At 41.5% G+C, this 22504-nt stretch overlaps 1 protein-coding gene and 1 long non-coding RNA gene across 14 annotated transcripts in view; one reads left to right on the forward strand and one right to left on the reverse strand.

The window, feature by feature from the left end:
• LOC112058966 (uncharacterized) overlaps window positions 1–14446 on the forward strand; it is a 177431-nt gene extending 162985 nt beyond the window's left edge. For all 3 annotated transcript variants that reach the window (XR_006176548.2, XR_006176549.2, XR_010600517.1), the window contains 3 exons: window positions 6505–6633; window positions 9045–9232; window positions 10381–14446. This is a non-coding gene — a long non-coding RNA (uncharacterized LOC112058966). The remainder of the gene's footprint in view (window positions 1–6504; window positions 6634–9044; window positions 9233–10380) is intronic.
• SBF2 (SET binding factor 2) overlaps window positions 1–22504 on the reverse strand; it is a 570707-nt gene that overhangs the window by 150734 nt on the left and 397469 nt on the right. The window lies entirely within an intron of this gene.

The raw sequence follows: 22504 nt of genomic DNA on the forward strand, positions 1-22504 counted from the left end.
AATATCACTATCAGCTTATATAAAGTTCATTCTTCACTTTTTCAAAAGATTTTTTTTTAAATGTAGGATGGAGCAATTTTATATTTAAATATCAGTATCTGGCATTTATATGAAATAAAACTCATCAAAAGATTCCGGGCTGATCCTGCAATCCCTACTTAAGCCCTAACTGCCTTTTGAAAAGTGTCTACTTTCCACAAAAAAAGTCAACTTTTTGTTGAAAAACTGAATATCTGAAAGAATTCCTCCCCCCACCACCCCCCGGTTTTTGGCCAAAAAAAATTAAAAATGTTGATTTGAAAATGCTACCATTGTGCCTCACATGCCCACTGGTTCCTCTATGGGCCAGTGTTACCACCCAGACTACATCTCCCATGATGAACCACAACCACTCAGCAAGAGCAGGAGACTGTGGTGTATCATGAAAGATATAGTCAGACTACAGAGCTTGGCCACAGAGAAGACTGGGGCATGGTGCAACTATCTACTAGGGTGGCCAGGTGTCCGGTTTTCAACCAGAAAGCCCAGGTGAAAAGGGGACCCAATAGTTTCCGGACAGATCTACTGACCAGACACCCAATGTCTGGTTACTGCGGGGAAGGCAGGGAGGTGCCAGGTCATCATCTGTGCCAGCCCCTCCTCAGCAGGGGCCACCTCCTACCTGTGTTGGGCGGCTGCAGCTCCCAGCCCAAGTTCTGCAGATGAGTGCCTCCTGACCCAGGCAGGGGGGTAGGAGGAGAAAAGCAGCGAGCGATGGGGGCAGGGTGGCAGAGGAGTGGATGGGGTGCGGGCCTTGGGGGAATTGGTGGGGCAGGGGTGGGGCCTCAGGGGGAAGAGGCAGTGCAGGGGAGGTTCCAGCACTCCTGCTGGAGAGTCTGGTTTTTAAATATTACCAAGTTGGCAACCCTACTATCTACAACCCCATGAGGCTTTGTGGGCAGCATTTCCAAACCAAAATATTTGGTTTTCAGTTGAAGGTTTTTGATTTTTCACTGAAAACTCTAAATTTTCTATTAAAAAAATCACATTTTCTGACAGTTCTACATACATGATTAGGCAAAATGTTTGAAGTTAATGTTTTTAAAGACAAGAGATAGAATGGTTTTTCACCACTGAAGCAGAGTAAGGATGGGAAAATCTGATAGTTCAATTTTTAAAATTATTTTTTGTAAATGTTGCATTCATTTTCTCTCTCATTCTCAACACCTAAGTTCTCTCCCCTTTCCATATCTTCCATCCTCCTAAGGGCTGTATTGTAGCCCTTAATCCATTTTGTTAGCTATACCTAGTGCAGAGGAACAATTTACACTGGGAAAAATGGAGCTGAGGAGAGGACTAACTGGCCAAAATTCAATTAAAATAAAACAGAGAATGTTTCTAGAACAGAAGAGACAACCAAAAGAAATGGTGGAGATAATGACCCATGTTCTCAGCTCTGCTATAACCACTTTTCTCTGATGTATAGCTGGCAGAGGCTACGTAGCTAGCTCCTGTGCCAGTAGTCCTTCCACCTCTAGTGCAGGAGCCATTAGGGATGCATACCGGAGGCAGACTATGGAAAGTGAAACTCTGCTACCCCTACCATCCATTGGTGCATGGTCCCTTAAGGATCTTGTGCTAATGGTGTAAGTTAGAGCAGCTGCTCTGATTACATATACAGTATTCTAAGGCCAAAAGGGACCACTGTGATCCATCTAGTCTGAACTCCCACATAACTCAGGCCAAAGAATTTCCCTGAAATAATTCCTGTTTCAAGTAGAACATATCTTTTAAAAAACATCCAGTCTTGATTAGATTTATGCTGAGACTGGGCAGCACAGATCAGGGAGTCACAACTAATTTCCTGTTAGGTGCCGGGCTTACCTGCAGGTGAGAATCTACTCCTATATGTGCACTCCTGATAAATGGATTTGTATGCTCTTTGTCTTTAAAGCTCACATTATGATGGTATTGTATTCCCAAGAGTTTCTGAATATGAGGATGCAGCAGTTGTCAAGATGCTTCTTATACGCACTTAGCAAGAAAGTTGCATCCACTGCAGCTAATGCAGAATGAATGAGGTAGCCTGCTTACTGATCTTTCACAGATGGGGCATATTAACATTTGTGTGCAGTGATCTCAACTGGTTAGCTGTTGATTTTCAGGTGACAGGGTATTGGGTTTGACTTCTACAGTAATAACCTAAATAATTTGGATCCAGTCTACTGGGAGACAGTCACTCTCTCCATGCAGCACAACAGCACCTATGATCAGGGCCGCCGAGAGCAGGTTCGGGCCCCAGTGAAAAAAAATTTTTGGGCCCCCCAGCAAGGGCAGTCCGGCTAAACAGGGTCAACGAGGGAGGAGGGGGGCGGCGAAGCCGGGCCCCCTTCCGGACCGCTGGGCCCTGGTAATTTGTACCGGCTTCCCCCCGCTCTCGTTGGCCCTGCCTATAATTATCAGAACTGGTGTAACTAGGGGGGGACCGAGAGGGCTGACAGCAGGATGTTCTCAGTGAGAACTATTTTACTCAGAAACTTGCTTCTTGTCTTGGTTCACCAAAGTCCAGAATTGCAAATATTTAGGGCATTCTGCAAGACTCACATGCTCTCTTAGATCCAAAGACAATATTAAATGAGGATGGGTGAAGATGAACATGATAGAAATAATACTGCAGGGGAAGTTTTTTTAAATTTAAATTAAAATGTAAAAAGAAAAATATAAAACAAAGCTTAGAGAAACTTCAAGAACGAGACGTCCAACCCCCTAAATAATAGTTTGCATAATCACTGCTCTGAATGACTTCGGCCATGTCACATGTCTTTAATTGAGTTTGATTCCCTGAACAAAAGAACTACCCCTCTCCCCAAAGCCTACTTAACTAAACAAACAGAAGGCATGGAAAACCAATATATCCCAGAGAGAAAGAGAAGCAAATTAGAACATACAAACATTTTTCTATTTAATTCATTACTTTTACAATCATCAACTCAATACAAAGAAATGAGTCAGAGAATAAATAAAAAATGGGCTCACAAAATTATAACCATGATACTATTCCTCAACGTCATTCAGAAATCTCAGCTACGTGACACAAAAGAATTAGTCTCTTGGGCAACCTGATAGTAAGCATACTGTGACAAAGTTCCTCCTCTGCCTTGGTGGGTCCTATGCTTATTGACGGATTTGCTCGTCTCAGAGATTCACGGCAGCCCTCAGTTTGGCCACTTTTGCTAGTGGCTCAAACCTGCCATTCACTCAGCTAACCTCATCACTGGCTAGCATGGGGAAAAGGAAGGAGAACAATACCCACAGTCTCTTCTGATCCACCTAGTGGGTCAGGGGACAGGCCAGGGACCTTCCCCTCTGGTGGGACCCACAGTCCAGGTCAATTCCTCCTGTATTCAACAGGGAGTTGGGGGGATGGGGAGAACCCGGGCCCACCCTCTACTCTGGGTTCCAGCCCAGGGCCCTGTGGATCACAGCTGTCTACAGTGTTTCGTGTAACACCTGGGTGACAGCTACAAATTCCTGGGCTACTTCCCATGGCCTCCTCCAAACACCTTCTTTATCCTCACCACAGGACCTGATGCCAGATAGCGTTTGTACTCCTCAATCCTCCAGCAGCACGCCCTCTCACTCTCAGCTCCTTGCACACCCCTCACTGACTGAATTGAGGTCTTTTTTAAACCAGGTGCCCTGATTAGCCTGCCTGTCTTAATGGATTCTAGCAGCTTCTTAATTGGTGTCCTAATTAGCCTGCCTGCCTTAACTGGTTCCAGCAAGTTCCTGATTGTTCTGGAACCGCCCCTGTTATCTTACCCAGGGAAAAGGGACCTGCTTAATCTGAGGCTAATATATCTGCCTTCTATCACTCTCCTGTAGCCATCTGGCCCGACCCTGTCACAATACTTATCAGTGATTACTGGTAAAATGCAAGAACCTAACAAAATTCCCTTGCTAGAAATCTCTTGGTATGGTACCAAGTGTACTCATAGTAATGCCTCAACAATGTTCTTGTAACTCAGTCAAATTCCCAGTTTTCATAATTCAGATCCTTATAGTTACTCCTTGAAATATCAAATTAATCTTGATGATAGAAGTTCATTCAGATATGCTCTCCACAGATTTGTGCCATTGCAGAAATTAAATCAGTATTAATTTTGAGCAATCCAGACCTTTGTTTCAGAAGTCAGCTTCATCATCAACACTTTTTAGAGGTCATAAAACATTCTTTTCTACAAGCCAGTCATATAGAATCTGAAGCTGAACACTTAAACATTCAGTAAAATAGAAGTCTAGCTAGTATTTAAAAACCTAACAGGGAACAGTTTTTAGACAGTCTATTTCCTTCTTCAGAATCTTCAGATTATAATTTTTAAAAACAGTACCAATTATTTTAAATTCTACATTTATTGGGAGATGGACAAAAGACTGTGTTCAACTAGTAACATGAGTTGTAAAAATACATATATTTAGACTAGCTGTAAATTCAAAGTTTTTGATATGTTTATCAGAATGGTGCATCTGCGTGAAATAGGAAGACCTAGAATTAGAATCCTTGAGCCCTATAGGCGGAGATCCCTATCAGTACAAAAAACTATATTGATCTGGGATTTTCTAAGAAGCCTACTGAGACTCAATGGGAGCTAGGCACCTAGATCCTGTAACTCTCTTTGAAAATTCTAGCCCCGCTCAATAAGTTGCTCCCAGAACATCTTATCACAAATCTATATTACCTTATTAGACAATCATCAATTTTCATCCAATCATTTGTATTTTTTTCATGCACATCTCTCAAGTTCAGATCAACAGAGTAACTGTATTTATTCCATTGTGCAAATATTTTCAACGTTGTCACCTGTTCACATTATCTTTTTCCATTAATATAGTCAAGGGCATGTATTTTCAATCTTGAAATAGTGAACTTATTTTGAATATTCCTTTTTCTATCCCATCAGGCTGATAAAGGGCCAAAGCTCTTATTGGGAGACCATATGCATTGAGAGATGGACTATATTACAGAAATTCATCCTTCCAATTATACATAGGTACTTGCTAACTCAAAAATGTTTGCACTGAACTTGACAAATTACTGTATATTACTTTAACATGCAGGTCTTAACTTTTTTTTCTAAAGTCATTTGGCACCCAGAAAACAATTTTCAAGAAGCATTCCTAAAAAGTCACTAATTGACTTTAAAAGAGACAATTAATGACATGGTGAATCAGATCATATACATCTTTGCTAGGTGTCAGCCAAAACCTAGCATGGCTTTAACACCACACTGGATTTCTCTGACAAATCCCTGGAAACTGGCTTATTTGTGAATGTAGTATATGCACTCTCAATGATCTTCAATGAGCTGATCAGAAAGATAAACTATTTGTCTGTTCTTAGTTTTATTACTGTTGATAATGGTTTCATTTTATTGGATGCACTAATAGGATAGGGATTTGTTTACTTAAACTACTACAACAGAACTTCTATTTCTCTATTTTCTTCCATAAGTGTACTAGTGTTATCACATAACTAAACCACTATGTGCTCACTTCAACCAGGCACATTTGAAAATAGTGTAAAAGGAAACTAAGTTTGTTCAGTAAACCTAATGCTTGGCAACTTACTAGTGTACCAAAGACCACTGAAGCAAGAGGAAAAGCAAACTGTACAATAACACACTGGATGACAATAGTAATGAGTTGTACTTTACAATATCAAAACTCTCTTTGAATAGTATATAAAAATCCTGTAGCATTTGGAGAAACTCACTAAAGAGGTAAACGAAGAAATATTTATCCTTAATTAAGCAAGTACTCTGTGTTCCAATTCTCAGTAATAATAAGAAATTTCAGAAATGACAGTTTCTACATATGACTTATACAACAAATGCTAATTTCCCTAACATGGACAGAGACTCAACTGAATTTTGCAATGATGATCAGTTAAGCTGGTTGTCTGTCAGGATAAAACTATTTGAAAAATCACAACTTAGTCATGGCCCAGAAAAAAAAAAAAAAAAAAGAATTCCGGGAGGGGTATAGACATTGTGGGCTCCCTGTTTCAGCCTCACCCTTAACGAAGATGGTGGATATCTGCTGGGGGTGCTGGGGGCCAGTCTGATCACCAGTTTGGAGCATGTGCCCTCCCCAGACCCCTGTTTCCCTTCCCATACTCTAAGCAGGAGGAAGGGAGTGTGAAGAGAGAAGCAACAGGGGGGACAAAAGGGAAAAAAAGGGAGAGGAGCACAGTTGTTCCCAGTTAAGATCTCAAACCCCACCTATGGCCCAGAAGATGTCTCTGCTGCTCCTGGCACCATCAAAGCTACAACTTGGCCAGTAAGGTGAGGATTTCTATGGGTTGCATACTCATCTCAAATGTTCCAGTCATGTTTTCTGTAAGTTTCCCAAACCCTAGTTTCATTTTGGCCAAACCTTTTCCCACTGGACTTAAATTATTTGAAAACTCTCCAATCATGCAGTTTTGACCCTTATCAGGCTTAATTTGTTCATGTTCTCTTTCAGATCACGTTGCTTGAATAGACAAGGATTTTCTATCAATGACACATGGGTCAAAGGCCCTGCCAGAATTTCAAACTATGCTATCGTTGCTAAGGACAGAATCTTTTACTGATTGAAAAACTATGAGATGAGGTATATACTTTCCTTTTTCTCATCTCAATTATCTACTCTTGTCTTGAGCTTTGAAAATAAACACAGAAGCTTTGAATTTAATTAAAATAGAAAATCAGTAACTGAACCTGAAAGTCTCCAATATGTCAAGGAAACTAAATCTATAGACAAAAACAGAGTTGATTTAACCTGAATTGAATCAGGTTTAACAATATAGCCCAGGTGAGTTGTGAAAACAGAAAATAAGTCAACTGCTATTATCACATTCTGAAACTGGCACTATTCATTGGTGTATCTGAAGATCATAATTAACATGATCCCATCAGATAGCACCAAATTTCCTGAGTGACTTGTGGGTTTTTGCATAATGGTGGTGGGTGGCAATAGCAGATTCAAACTCTGCCAGTTCACAGGAATGGCCTTCTTTCAGGCGTCTTTGTGGAAAAGCATATCCACCAAAAGTACAAAGATCTCCCCAATGCTCTCCACCTTGTTGCATCACTTCCATGTGGCCTCATATTCGACAAAAGCCAAGTGAGTTGTTAACAAGTCTGACTTTGGATACAAGTGATAATCAAAATATCTCATATGGTTTAGTATGGCTAATCCTTCCTCACATGCATAGTATCATCCACTCACCATATTTGGAGTCAGGAAGGAATTCTTCATCTACAGGATGCTGAATAAGCTTCAATGGCATTCTTTCACTCTGGATCATCCTTCAAGAATCACCCAATATGTTTGGCAGGGTTGATTTTAAGTGACTTAGTTCTGATGGCATATTGATTTCATGTTTGTCCCAAACTGACTTTAATTTTAGATGTTTGACAAGACAGTAGATGGAATTCACATCTTGGTTACACAGTGGTTAGTTATACAGTCCTTTTATTATTGAAATTTTCCTGGAGCAGTTCCTTGCAGTGAGAGCGGTCATCTAAGCCCCCTTTCCCAAAATGAGATTGCGGATCTTATAATTGGTCACAGACATAAGGCATTCCCATGAGCGTACCTCATTTTCTTTAGAGGATCACTGACTCAGAATGGCGTTGAGGCTAAATGGATAAAAAGTGGGGATGCAGGGTCATCTGTCATGATTAGGCACAGAGTCAAAGTCTGCTACATTAAGAATGAAGAGCCTGGGTAACAATTTGTGATTATGTTACTAAAGTTTCAGCCTGTTGCTTTTAAACTGAACCCCTTGTGGTTAGAATTTCAGCTGCTTGTATTCCCAAATGGCAGTAACACTACACAATTACCCATTAATAACAATATCCTTCTTTTTTTATTTATGTATTTTATGGAAACAACTTACCTTTGAATAAATTATATAAATACAATGGGCCTCATTCCAATGAAGTCAATAGAGCTACAATTTGGCTTCAATTTGGCCTGAGCACTGTAAATTGCCTGATTTATCAGTTGTGGCCTCACAATTTTGACTTTAAGCCTAACATATATTTCCCCCCTTATAATTAAAAAGCAATTACCGGTAATTGTTCTGCCTAAGTTCTAACAGCTAAAAAATGTTTTTGATTAATTATCGAAATGCTCATTTACTATTAGCAGAACAGATTACTTGGCAGCCCACAATACATTTAAGTAAACTTGTACTTTCAAAAATATCTTAATTAAAATTTAAATTCACAAATTAAGTCATATCTACACTACAGACAAACCTAACAGGTTATAAATTAAACCACGGGTATGCTTCATACAGTGACCTTAGCCTTTCCTGAGATCAAAAGGCTACACACTAGTGTCAAGCTGGCAGGGTTTATAAATTAATTTAACTCATGTCTAGATAATCATCCAATATTTTAATCAAAGCTCCTGGGGGACTTTTACATTGTGTACATTAATTTTTGCAGGCAAGTACCTAGAGTGACTTTTAATCTAATCTTGTCAGAGGGAAAAATTGTTTATTCCAATACTTCATTAAGCATCTCCTCCAGGTCACTAAAAGAGAGACACGAACAATTTTCTCCTGATGACTATTGTGGCTAGACTTGGACAGCTCACCGTGTGCAAAGCTGAGGACTGTAAATGCCGGGATTTCCAGTGCTGTTTGTAAATAAACAGTAATCAGCAGTCAAAATGTATTCATACGATTATATTCCCAAAGAACCAAAGTGCCCCTGACAGTGGGATTTAAAAAAAAACCCTACTGTTTCCCCCTGAAGCCTGGTCATGGCACTCAACAGGGCATGGAAGTGAGTAGGCTGAATTTAAGTGCAACTTTATCATAATATGGTACATGGGGATTTAATTTAGACATCCCAAATTAGGGTCTTAATTTAAGAGGCCACACTTAAAAGAGCCACAGAGAAGGCAGATGGAAAAGGCTACAAGAAGTTGAGGTAATAGACAGAAGGTGGTGGGGATTATTAAATGATTTCATAGTCTCGCTTTCTCTCTGTACTTCGTCTTGACAGCTGAAATCAGACTATTCAAGATAACTGTCCTCAGAATTTGTAAGAGGGGGAGAGGGGACACAGCATCTGCTGTGCCAGGCCATCATCTCTGGAACTGGATTCCTCAGTTGGACCAAAAGAAACAGAATTTACTGACCTACAGGGCATCCTGCATGACTTATTTATTTACACACATCTTTTTGGAGAAGGTAGGTTGAATAAGAAGGGGTTCTCTTCTTTTTCTTGAAGGCTTTTGTATGCGGAAAAGTATTGTCATTGTTTTGGTGACTTTTTTATATTTTTGTTGTCTCTGGAAAAAGTCAGGGAAAGATACTAACTATCCCCTTTCAACTTTTCATAACCTTTTTAATGGATGAATTTAGGATTTTCCTCTCCCCCATTCCGAGTGATAATGTTACAGGCTCTGTTGGACAATGGTTGTGACATCACTAAAAAGGCCATCCAGCCATTAAGAATGTGGCTTTCGAAAACCATTTACCTAACCATATTCTAATTAACTTTCTATAATACCAACTTCCCTTCATCCGTATATCTGGATATTGTGATTGAAAGTTAGTTGTATGCAACTTATTTTGGTAGGCCAGAGTGGGCCCAGTTCACTGAGTGTCTCATCTACCACTGAAAACAAAGGGTATGGAGGCTGCTCAGCACCTCACAGGAATAAGCCCAATGAGGGGAGGGGGGCGCTAACATTAGCTCCTTCAGCATGGGTTGTTCCTTTTCTAAAGGTTAAAGAAGCCAGAGAGGAAGCTATTTCAGTTTGCAGTCTTGTTAAATGTACAGTCAGAAACACCATTCTGTGCTAGAGTTACTGCACCTAGGACATTGCTGTTCAGATAAAAATCAATACCTAACAGATGAGTACAGAAAAATCAGGAATTAGGTTCTTGAGCTATTGTGTGTTACAGCTACCAAGAAGGGATACAGAAGTAGTAAATCGAGTTTCTCGCTAATATTTTGTTGTATTCGCTATATTTAAGAACCTACCACTGTGATAAAGATTGTGGATAAGACTGACAATAATACCAAATCAATCATCAATATGGTGTACAAAATGTTTTCCCCGTGCATCCTAGCAACCAATTCATAGAACTCTAAATCTGGGCTGTAAAAGCAAAAACTGATGCCAAGAGTTCTATGAAATTTTCACAACATACGCAGATTTTCAAGTAGGGGGTTGTTTACACCCTTATTTTCCACAATTTGTTATAAAAAGTCATACGCCTCTTGCACTGCATTCTTTCCTTGAAAGGGCTAAATATAGGTCTGCCATTCTAATCAAAGTTATTCTTGGCTCATCACCTTAAAATTTGTCTACCTTTATGTCTTTGTACAGGTTCACACAAAAAGTTGACAAAACCCAGAACTTGGCTGAATTTTTTATGGTATTTATCTCAACACCACACTTTATTATCTTCAAAGACTGTTGCCAAGATTTCAGTGGTTTGAACCAAAGGTTAACCAAATGTTATAGCAACGAAATGACTAAGCAACTATGATTCTGTTTCTGGGCTCTTGGTTGCTGTTTTAGAGATGACAGCATGTGAAAGATTAATAAAATACTTTATATTCTTGTGGCCATCCTACTACATCTTGTGACGGGTTGGATCACAGAAACCCCCTTGGGAGCTGCCACCCGATGTGCAAAGACTACCCCTGCTTCTGTTTTCCCTGCCAGCTCAGGACTCCAGCACCCTGTCTTGCTGAGCCAGACACTCCTGTTTGGCTCCAGACACAGATCCAGGGTCTGAATCACTTGTCCCCAAAGCTGCAAGTTTACCTGAAAACAGCTCACAGTAGAGTGCTTGTCTTTAGCACTCAGATGCCCAACTCCCAGTGGGGTCTAAACCCAGATAAATCCGTTTTACCCTGCATAAAGCTTATGCAGGGCAAACTCATAAATTGTTCGCCCTCTATAACACTGATAGAGAGATATGCACAGTTGTTTGTTCCCTCAGGTATTAATACATACTCCGAGTAAATTACTAAATAAAAAGTGATTTTATTAAATACAGACAGTAAGATTTAAGTGGTTCAAAGTAGTAACAGACAGAACAAAGTAAGTCACCAAGCAAAATAAAATAAAATGCGCAGATCTATGCCTAATCAAACTGAATACAGATAATTTCCTCACCAGTTCCAGAGTGCTCCCTTTTACAGGCTAAGCTCCTTTTAGCCTGGGTCCAGCAATCACTCACACCCCCTGTAGTTACTGTCCTTTGTTTCAGTCTCCTTCAAGTATCCTGGGGGGGGGGGGGTGGAGAGGCTCCTTCTTTAGCCAGCTGAAGACAAAATGGAGGGGTCTCCCACAGGTTTAAATAGACTCTCTCTTGTGGGTGGAGACCCCCCTCCTCCCTCCTATGCAAAGTCCAGCTCCAGGATGGAGTTTTGGAGTCACCTGGGCAAGTCACATGCCCCTGCATGACTCAGTCTTTGCAGGCCGATGCCATTGTCCACATGGCATCTTGCATGTCTCCAGGAAGACTTCTCATGTGGATTGGAGCATTCCAAGATGCATTGTTCCCTAAGTGTCTCCTGATCAGGTACTTAACCTGGCGAATTCCTTCCTAAAGAAGCTGACCAAATGCCTCACAAAGCTTACTTAGAAATCAAGCAAGCATACAGCCCATATTCTTAACCTCGAGTAGAAAATGATATATATGTACAAATTGGATGAATAGATATAGTAGACCAGAACCTTTACGGAGATATGTTACATGGCACAGGCAGCACAAAACATATTCCAGCTATGTCATCCATACATTTATAAGTACCCCCTCCCCATAAAGCCTTATAGGGTACACTGTCACACATCTTTCATGCAAACTCCCCGAATGAAATAAAACATTCAAAACACAGAGTCAACATATTTCCTATCCAAAGAAACAACAATCCATGCTGCTATAAGGCACGATTCCTTTGGCATATTGGCCAGTCAGTCGATTATCATAGGACCAAACCCTGCCTTTACCTTCATAGCAGAAAAGTATCCCCAAGCAGCTGACCTAGTGTGGTTCTGCTGCACAAGAAAAAGAGGACAGGATTTGCAGGCAAGTATGCAAAGGGTTCAGAGCTTGGAAACATGCAAGGGGGGGGGGGGGCTGAGATGAAACAAAGGTAGGTGAAGATGCTCTTGTCTTCCCTTTCAGGATGTGTCTACATAACAGATGGGAAGTTGCAAAGTTCAAACCAATGCCCTAAAATTAGCAATCTATCCGTGGCTACACGGGCAATGGCATGGGCTAGCCACCTGACCACAATCCTGCCTAAGCCCCTGGTTACCTACTGGACAGCTAGTACAAGCTGCTGCAGTCACACTGCTATTTTCAGGCACTAGGTTGAGCTGAGCTGCATGTGTATGGCTACCCAAGCTGGGAATTACACTTCCCAGCTGCTGGTAGCCAGACCCTGAAAGGTGGGAAGCTGGGGCAAAAGCTGCATAAGCAGTTACAATGGTTCATTCACTAGATACATTACAGTGTACCAATACTGTAGCATACTATAATATACAGTGAATTCAGTAGAATCACATACACAGTATCAACTGGTTTGCCTTATTTTTTATATTCTATAGATATATGATAGCAAGAGTTTCGTAAAAATAGACATTATTAGTTTCACATACCTTTGCACTATTCTTAAAATAGTTTTTTGGTCCCCTAAAGCAAAAAGATCTTATATTTTGCTTTTCCTTTCTTTTCCTTTCTATCAGCCATCTCAGTTCTTTAATGGATAAGCTAGAGAGTAACTGCAGAGCAACATGACATGGCTTCTGAACCCAAGTTATTTTATTTACAGTCATGACTATTCTAATGCACGTCTGCTTTTCATCAAAATGGCCAAAAACCTATAGTACAGAGTTAAAAGGAATGTTTGGCAACCACCACAATGACACAATGAATGATAAAAACACTTACACAGAGCAGTTACAGTCTACTCTGACAATGATCCAAGAAGCCCTATAATTTCAATAAGAGATGTTTGAACGTACACACGCAAAACACTATGCTAACAGCAATATTAAGGGGTGGACTGAGGCCAAAAAAAGGGAAGGAAATTCAAAGTGAAGATTGTTCTTGTGCACAGATGTTAAAGTTTTAGTGAGTCTAGTATGTTTGTGCTAATCACATTATTTCCTGCTACCAGGCAATTTAATATACCACATGAATTAGACATAGTTTTTAGAAATAATCTTATTCGTTTAGTCCTGTTAAGAGACATACCAACCCACTGAACTCAAAGTATGACCATCCATCACCTACAATTCTGCATATTTGTACCCTGTAATGTATTTTGTTTTGAAAGTACTTGTATACTTTATTTGTGGATATATTCAGTCTAAGCTACTAATACAGCTTTAAGTACTCCCACTGTATGAAGACATTTTTGTTAAATTCTCCTATGCTTTCCCTCTTAGTTTCTGTTCATTTATGCCCGATTACTGAAATAATTCAGATTATTATATAAAGAATATAGGTGCCACCAACTATTCAAGATAAGCAATGTTCCACCATGACCTCTGATTATTACAAATTGCCTCTTTTGGAGTTCCACAACAACTATTATCCCTATAGCTCACCCTGTTGTAATCTTTACATATATTCCATCCATCCCCCCCAATACCTTTTCACTATTTGCATCCTGTGACAGAACATACCTGTGTCCACACCTTATACACTATTATAATAATCTTTGTACAAAGTACACCTTTGTGAGTTGTCATTTAAACACTCAATTTGCTGATCAATAATATCATGAAAAAATGCACATAGCAGCATTATATGTGAAATTATAAACATAAGTTGAGATCGTGTCTAAAAACGTTTTCCAGAGAAGTCTGGGGGACTGGCCAAACCGGTTCCTCAGAGACGAAGAACAAACTGATGCCCAGCCCAGTGTAAACAAGGCTGATGGACCATTACCTGCTAAGTGGCCATTCTTTGGCAGGAACGGGAGCAGGGGCAAAAAATCTACATCTTAGCAAAGAAACAGCATGGAGTTCCCTTCCACACAGACTGCTTGTCGCCTTGCTCCTAGCAGGAAATGCTTCTCAAACGGGGGACAGGACTACAAAAAAAGGTGGGGGGGGGCAGACATCCTAAGGAACCCTCCTGTCTCTCTGCCCATAAATTCATCACACCAGAAGGGACAAAGGAAGCAGCCATTGAACTGGGGACTGGATCCTGAATTAAGAAGTTTGGTCAATGAGACTCTGAAAGCATGCGGTGAGAAAACTTTGCTTTAAATTTAATGCCGTTTGTTAAGCTAGGCACCAGTTGCATTTTATCTTTGTTTTTCTTGTAACCATTTCTGACTTTTATGACTCATTATGTGTACTCACTTAAAATCTCTCTCTTTATAGTTAATAAACTTGTTTTACTGTTTTATCTAATCCAGTGTGTTTGAATTGAAGTGCCTGGGAAATTCTATTGGGGTGGCAAGCTAAGTGCATATTATGTCTATTAAAGTAACAACACACTTTCCTGGACAATACAAATTATATAAAGGGCTGGACAGTACAGGACATACATTTCTGGGGGGTCACCTTGCAATATAACTAAGGCTGGTAGGAGCCAAGGCCGGGAGTGACTTGCATGCTTGAGGCTGTTTGTGAGCAGTCCAGACTGAAGGTTACAGCAGCAAAGTATTGCAAAGGGTACTCCATGTTAGCAGGCAAGGAGACACATCAATTCATCACCCTGGGTATGTCACACATCTCATAGCAGATATCTCACCAGCCCTTTGCACATATTCATTATGAGTTCTTTTGATCTATGGCCCATTTTTGTACTCATACATCCTCAGTATCCTGTAATTTAACACTTAGTTTTCACTTTTTGATATAAAGGAAACTGGGTGGCTTTTTTTGTTTTGTTTTTATTTTTCCCTGGTTGTGTGGACTCATGAGCAGCTAAAGATATGGATGCAACAGCATCTCTTTGAGCAGCAGAGATAGGGAAAGCAAAAAAGTAGCAACAGTAGCATCTTTTAAGAGGGACTTTGCTAAGGTATTTTTCTCAGGAAGACATCAAGCAAGCAGAAATCAGGTTCAACGTGAATTCAGAGAAAGAATATGTGGTCATTCAAATGTCTCAACTGTTTCTTTTACAGCAGATACTATAGCTGGGTCAATGAGAAAGCAATATACTTTAGTAGAAGATTCAGGGCTCAATCCTGCAATTACATTGATTTCAAGGAGGCTTCATGATTTAACATGTTTATTCAATATACTATAGATTAAACACCTGGCTCAGAATCTTTGAAATTTTGAATCTGGAGTTTCAGATCTTGAAATTAGGGCTGTCAAGCAAATAAAAAAATTAACTGCGATTAATCACACTGTTAAATAATATAATACCATTTATTTAAATATTTTTGGATGTTCTCTACATTTTTGAATATATTTATTTTAATTATAACACAGAATACAAAGTGTACAGTGCTCATTTTATATTTTTTCTAACAAATGCACTGTAAAAAACAAAAAAAATTCGCCTAATTCAAGTACCGTAGTGCACCCTCTTTATCATGAAAGTTGAACTTACAAATGTCGAATTATGTACCAAAAAAAAAAAAACCTGCATTAAAAATAAAACATAAAACTTTAGAGCCTACAAGTCCACTCAGTCCTACTTCAGCCAATCACTCAGACAAACAAGTTTGGTTACAATTTGCAGGAGATGCTGCTGCCTGCTTCTTGCTTACGATATCACCTGAAAGTGAGAACAGGCGTTTGCATGGCACTATTGTAGCTGGCGTCACAAGATATTTACGTGCCAGATGTACTAAAGAGTCATATATTGTTTCATGCTTCAACCACTATTCCTGAGGGCATGTGTCAATGCTGATGATGGGCTCAGCTTGATAACTATCCAAAGCAGAGCGGGCTGATGCATATTCATTTTCCTTATCTGAGTCAGATGCCACCAGCAGAAGGTTGATTTTCTTTTTCGGTGGTTCGGGTTCTGTGGTTTCTGCATCTGAGTGTTGCTCTTTTAAGACTTCTGAAAGCATGCACCACACCTTATCCCTCTCAGATTTTGGAAGGCACATCAGATTCTTAAACTTTGGGTCGAGTGCTGTAGCTATTTTTAGAAATCTCAGGCTGGTACCTTCTTTGCGTTTTGTCAAATCTGCTCTTAAAATGTTCTTAAAACATGTGCTGGGTCATCATCCAAGACTGCTATAACATGAAATATATGGCAGAATGCAGGTAAAACAGAACAGGAGATATACAATTCTCCCCCAAGGAGTTCAGTCACACATTTAATTAACACATTTTTTTAATGAGCATCATCAGCATGTCCTCTGGAATGGTAGCAGAAGCATGAAGGGGCAAATGAATGTTTAACATATCTGGCACATAAATTTCTTGCAATGCCAGCTACAACAGTGCCATACGAACGCCTGTTCTCACTTTCAGCAGGCAGCATTATCTCCCGTAAATGTAAACAAACTTGTTTCTCTTAGCCATTGGCTGAATAAGGAGAAGGACTGAGTGAACTTGTAGGCTCTAAAGTTTTATATTGTTTTGTTTTTGAGTGCAGTTATGTAACAAAACAAATCTATATTTGTAAGATACACTTTCACGATAAGAGATTGCACTACAGTACTTGTATGAGGTGAATTGAAAAATACTATTTCTTTTATCATTTTTGCAGTACAAATATTTGTAATAAATAATAATATAAAGTGAGCACTGTACACTTTGTATTCTATGTTGTAATAGAAATCAATACATTTGAAAATGTAGAAAAACATCCAAAAATATTTAATACATTCAGTTGGTATTCTTTTCTTTAACAGTGCGATTAATCGCAATTACTTTTTTTGAGTTAATCACATGAGTTAACTGCGATTAATCGACAGCCCTACTTGAAATATTTTAACAAATTAGCTAGCATCACTAAAATACATGGATATAATATCCTGTTGTGTAAACCCTTCAAGCCTTACAGCATGCATGTGCCTTCTGATTGAAAATCAGATAATTAACAATCATTAAGGCCCTACTTGAATTGCAGGATGACTGTACAAAAATTGCAGCTGAGTTGCGGACAAGCCGTCAAAATTTGTGGAAAAGTAATAATGAACATTATTATTTGCAATAGTAAAGGTCATTATTATTTTTCCCCGATTTTCCACTGTCAGCCACCCAGGGCTGAGAGCGGAGGATCCCGCTGTTGGCAGCCTATGGCTCAGGGCGGGGGGAAGGGACTGAGAGCAGGGACCCAGGGCTGAGAGTGGGGGCTCTAACAATCTTTCAATCGTTACAATGACAGACATAATATAAAGTTGTCATATTGGAATCTTCCCTTGAAAGGTTTTCAGTTTTTGATTTTTAAAACACAAGCTCACAATTAGCTGCATTAATCCTGATTTAACTAGTGACACATTAAATATGTTTGAAAGCAGGACTGTTTTGAAAAATGTAGAGAATACCCACCAAATGCTGGCTAGAACTCATTACTGAGGTGCGGGTATTTTCTTATTCAACAGATCTACTCACAGTAATGACAAATATATGTTTTTATTACTTTTGGGGCAGCTGGAGTTTTCTTTAGTAAAGGAAAATCTTTCGGTGGGGCAAAGCTCGCATGGCAAGCTCTAGGTCACTTGCTTCTGGCCCCCTTCAGGTAGGAGGTAGCAGAATGCTCCCTAGTGAAATATTTCTGCTGGTGTCATTACAGCAGCTGTTTAGTCTGCTTTTAGTTACATTGGGGCCAAAGCAGAAGCCCGCTAGGCTTAGGATTGAGGAAGAAGAAAGGAAGTTTACACCTAGTTTTTACTCCGTCAGGTCTTGCCCTACGCATAGCTTGACTGGATTCAAGGATCCATTTATTGACGGTCCTAGTCTTAGGCCCTGTCTACACTGGCAAGTTTCTGCGCAGTAAAGCGGCTTTCTGTGCTGTAACTCCTGAGGTGTACACACTGCCAAGCCACTTAGTGCGCAGAAACTGTGCAGTTGTAGCACCTTAAAAAGGATCACCCCAACGAGAGGCATACAGCTTTCTGCGCCAGGGCTACAGCGCTGCGGTGCCAGTGTAGATATTGTGGTCGATTATAGAGCTGCAATTGGCCTCCAGGAGGTGTCCCACAATGCCTGTTCTCGCCTCTCTGGTCATCGGTTTGAACTGCCCTGACGTCAGGTGACCAACCGTCATCCCCACCCCGTACATTCCTTTGGAATTTTGAAAGTCCCCTTCCTGTTTGCTCAGTGATGCTTGCAATGGTCTCAGCACATCTTTCCAGGTGGCCATGCCTGCTCCATGCACCAGGCGATTCCCCACTTGCAGCAATGCCGAGCTGCTGGACCTCATCAGCATTTGGGGAGACGAGGCTGTCCAGTCCCAGCTACGCTCCAGCCGCAGGAATTATGATACCTATGGACAGATTTCACGACTCATGACAGAAAGGGGCCATGACCAGGACACACTGCAGTGCAGAGTCAAAGTGAAGGAGCAGCAGAATGCCTACCACAAGGTGCGGGAGGCAAACCGCCACTCTGGTGCTGCGCCCCCGAACTGGCGGTTCTACAAAGAGCTGGACACGATATGCGGCGGCGACCTCACCTCCACTGCAAAGACCACTGTGGATACTTCGGTGGCTCGTGTGCCAGTCGAGAGTGGACCGAGCCAGGAGGAGGAAATCTTGGACGAGGATGTGGAGGGGGAGAGGGACCCAGAGGCAGAGGATGACTTGGAGATCAGAGATGCATGCAGCCAGGAGCTCTTCTCTACCCTGGAGGAGGCTAGCCAGTCACAGCTGTCGGATGCTGGTGCAGCGCAAACAGGAGAGGAGGCCCCTGGTAAGTGGATTTGATTTTGGGAATCGCTGAAGCGAGTTGTTGGGGGCAGGAGGATTGCAGAAAGCAGGCTTGTCTCCCACCACATGCCTAGTCTGAGCGGCAGAATAGGCTGTTGATTAACTCCCTCACTTCACTTATGATGTACTCCACCACCGAGAAACCGGACTTGAAGGAGCGGCGGGACAGAGAGAAGAGGGATCGAAAGGAGAACGTGGCACACGAGAATGAAGCCAAGGAACGGCTCTTAAAGCTTATGGAGCGCCAAGCAGACACGCTCCAGGTGATATTAGCTCTTCAAACCGAGCAGCTCCATGCCCGCCCTCCCCTGCAGCCGCTGTCGCAAAACTCTTTCCCATGCTCCCCCCAGACACCGCAACCCACTCTTATCAACCTCCTGGCTCCAGTCTATTCCTGCGGCATTCCACTCCTCCCCCCTTACAGTCCAGCACTGCAGACTTCCACTCCTCCCCCCTTACAGTCCAGCACTGCGGACTTCCACTACCCACTGCACTCAACACCCATCCCTCTGCAGTTTGGCCCTGCTGAAGTACAGTACCCGCTGCATTGTACTCCAAAGGATACGAAGATTGGATATGATCCCTGGACATACACAAGTCTTTAGCCATCCCGGGACACCTTCTCCTCCCGAGACCTTCCCTTCCCTCATCCCCCTCACTGCTGATGTTTTTTTTTGTTTGACTCTATTCTCCAGTTGTTGTTTTTTAATAAAAGAATTGTGTTGGTTTGAAAGCAATCTTTATTCTATTAATTGAAAGCAAAAATAGCCCTGCAAAGCAACATACAATTATGTTAAACCCACATATTGCATCGTCTGCACCAATCACCTCCTAGCATTACAAGCACCGCACTCCCGAACATACCAACAAATATTAGTGGCTTTCAGCTTCAAATTGCTGTCTCAAAGCATCCCTGATCCTTATGGCAATGTGCTGCGCCCCTCTAATAGGCCTGGTCCCCGGCTGTTCAAACTCAGCCTCCAGGCACTGGGCCTCTGTGGTCCAGCCCTGGGTGAAGCTTTCACCCTTCCCTTCACAGATATTATGGAGCGTACAGCATGCGGCTATAAGCATAGGAATATTGTCATCAGCCACGTCCTGCTTCCCACAGAGGTAGCGCCAGCGGGCTTTTAAACAGCCAAAAGCACACTCAACAGTCATTCTGCACTTGCTCAGCCTGTTGAACCACTCCTTGCTGCTATCAAGTTGCCCCGTGTATGTCTTCATAAGCCATGGCATTAAGGGGTACCTGGGGGTCTCCCAGGATCACAATGGGCATTTCAACTTCCCCTACGGTGATCTTCTGGTCTGGGAAGAAAGTCCCTGCATGTAGTTTCCCGAACAGGCCAGTGTTCCGAAAGATGCATGTGTCATGCACCTTTCCGGATCAGCCTGTGTTAATGTCTGTGAAACGCCCATGGTGATCCACAAGCGCCTGGAGAACCATTGAGATATGCCCCTTGCGATTAATGTACTCGGTAGCTAGGTGGTCTGGTGCCAGAATTGGAATATGCGTGCCATCTATCACCTCTCCACAGTTAGGAAAGCCCACTTTTGCAAAGCCATCTACAATGTCACGCATGATGCCCAGAGTCATGGTCTTTCACAGCAGGATGAGATTTATGGCCCTGCACACTTCCGTCAACACGAGTCCAATGGTAGACTTTCCCACTCCAAACTGGTTAGCGACCTATCGGTAGCATTCTGGAGTAGCCAGCTTCCACAGTGCAATCGCCACATGCCTCTCCAATGGCAGGTCAGCTCTCATTTTCTCAGCCTTGCACTGCAGGGCTGGGGTGAGCTGATCACACAGTCCCATGAATGTGGCTTTCCTCATCCGAAAGTTCTGCGGCCACTGCTCGTCATCCAAGACGTGCATCATGATGTGATCCTACCGAGTCGGCTTGTTTCCCGAGCCCAAAAGCGGAGTTCCACTGTGGTCAGCACCTCCGTGAAAGCCACAAGCAATCTCGTGTTTTAGCTACTCTTGCCTTTGTAGTTTAAGGAATAACTCCACTGCCACTCATGACGTGTTGGTCAGAGCGAGCAGCATACTCAGGATCCATTCCTGCAGCTTGAAGAGGCAGGGCGTGCAGTACACAAACCGTTGAAAGATGGTGTCAAATGCAGATGGAAGCACAGAGATTACTGGGATGCAAAGCAATGCATCACGGGGTATTGGTACAGGATTCAGGAGGTCCCATGACCCCCTTCGCCTTCCCACAACAATTAGTGGCAGAAGAGGAAGAGATGCTCCGTGGAATAGCTGCCCAGAGTGCACTGCTCCGAATACCGCCGCAAGTGTGAACATGCTATTGTGAACACACTATTGTGAACACAGCAGCCGACAGTGTGAACACACAACACTGTTTCCCTTCATCACTCTCTGAGCGGCGCAGTAACTCTGCCAGTGTAGACATGCCCTTAGTAACAATACTGTAAAGCAAACGCAACATACTACCAATTTACTATCAGAACAGATGAACACCTAATCAGAAATAGCTAAGCAAGAAATAAAAAGACATGGAATGAGGAGACCCACTTATGTTACAACATACGCAGATGTGAACTTACCAGTCCAATTTGTAAAGAAAACAAATTGCAAAGAAATTATGAAAGAATTCAAAAAAGTTTAATTGGCTAGAGAGTAAAATAAATAACAAAGAAAAATGTATAAACTAACCATAACTTTCAAAACCTAAAATTTAACAAACAGAAGATGTGAAGTGCCTTGCTCTGAAATAAACTCCATAAGACAGCCAAGAACTAGTAATGGGAATTAAATCAATTTGTGCTGTAATATATAACAAAAGGCCCACCCCTGCCATCTTTTGAATGCAAAACTTCCACTGACTTCAGTAAAAATATGTGAATTGACCGTGAGCCTTTTACAACTTTACAGCGCTTCACAAACATTAACAAAGTAAACCTCACAACTCACCCAGTACTAGGTAAGTATAGTTTCCCCATATTACAGTTGATGAAAACACTCAGAGAGATAAGTGACCGTTCCTCAGGGATTCAGACTGAGTAAACTAAAAAGCTAGGTTTAAAATTGAGACGTTCCTGCCTCTCAAACCTCTGCTTAGTCCATTAGACCATACTGCTTTGTAAAGAGTGCCTTATTCATGAAGTTGGAGTTGCAGTCTTTTGATGACACTTCATGTTTTTTATATTTTTAGACAGTCTCTTGTTGTAGGTATATATAGAGAGATCAAAAAACCCCAAACTTCTGTGATTTACCTATCTAACATACTTATATCTCTCTTCTACCATAATATCTGAGCACCTCACAATTTTTAATGTATTTATCCTCACAACACCCCTGTGTGGTAGTGAAATACTATTATCCCCATTTTACAGATGGAGAACTGAAGCACAAGTTATCAAGGTATGTAGGTGTTGTTCTGCTCAATATTACAGAGCCTAGCTGATTTAGAAGCCTAAGGGTACGGCACGGCCCTGCAGTTTGGACTACAGGAGTGTGTCTTGCAGCATGTACTAGAGAGCTGCACTGTAACTCCCATGTGGATGTTGCGGGCGTGAACTAAAAGGTAAGTGGTTTACATTAACATACTCCTCTGCACTAAGTTAATGTGAACCATGTACCTTTTTGTGCCTGCACCATCGGCATG

Source organism: Chrysemys picta, chromosome 4 (assembly GCF_011386835.1).
Source record: "Chrysemys picta bellii isolate R12L10 chromosome 4, ASM1138683v2, whole genome shotgun sequence".
Lineage (NCBI taxonomy): Eukaryota > Metazoa > Chordata > Testudines > Emydidae > Chrysemys > Chrysemys picta.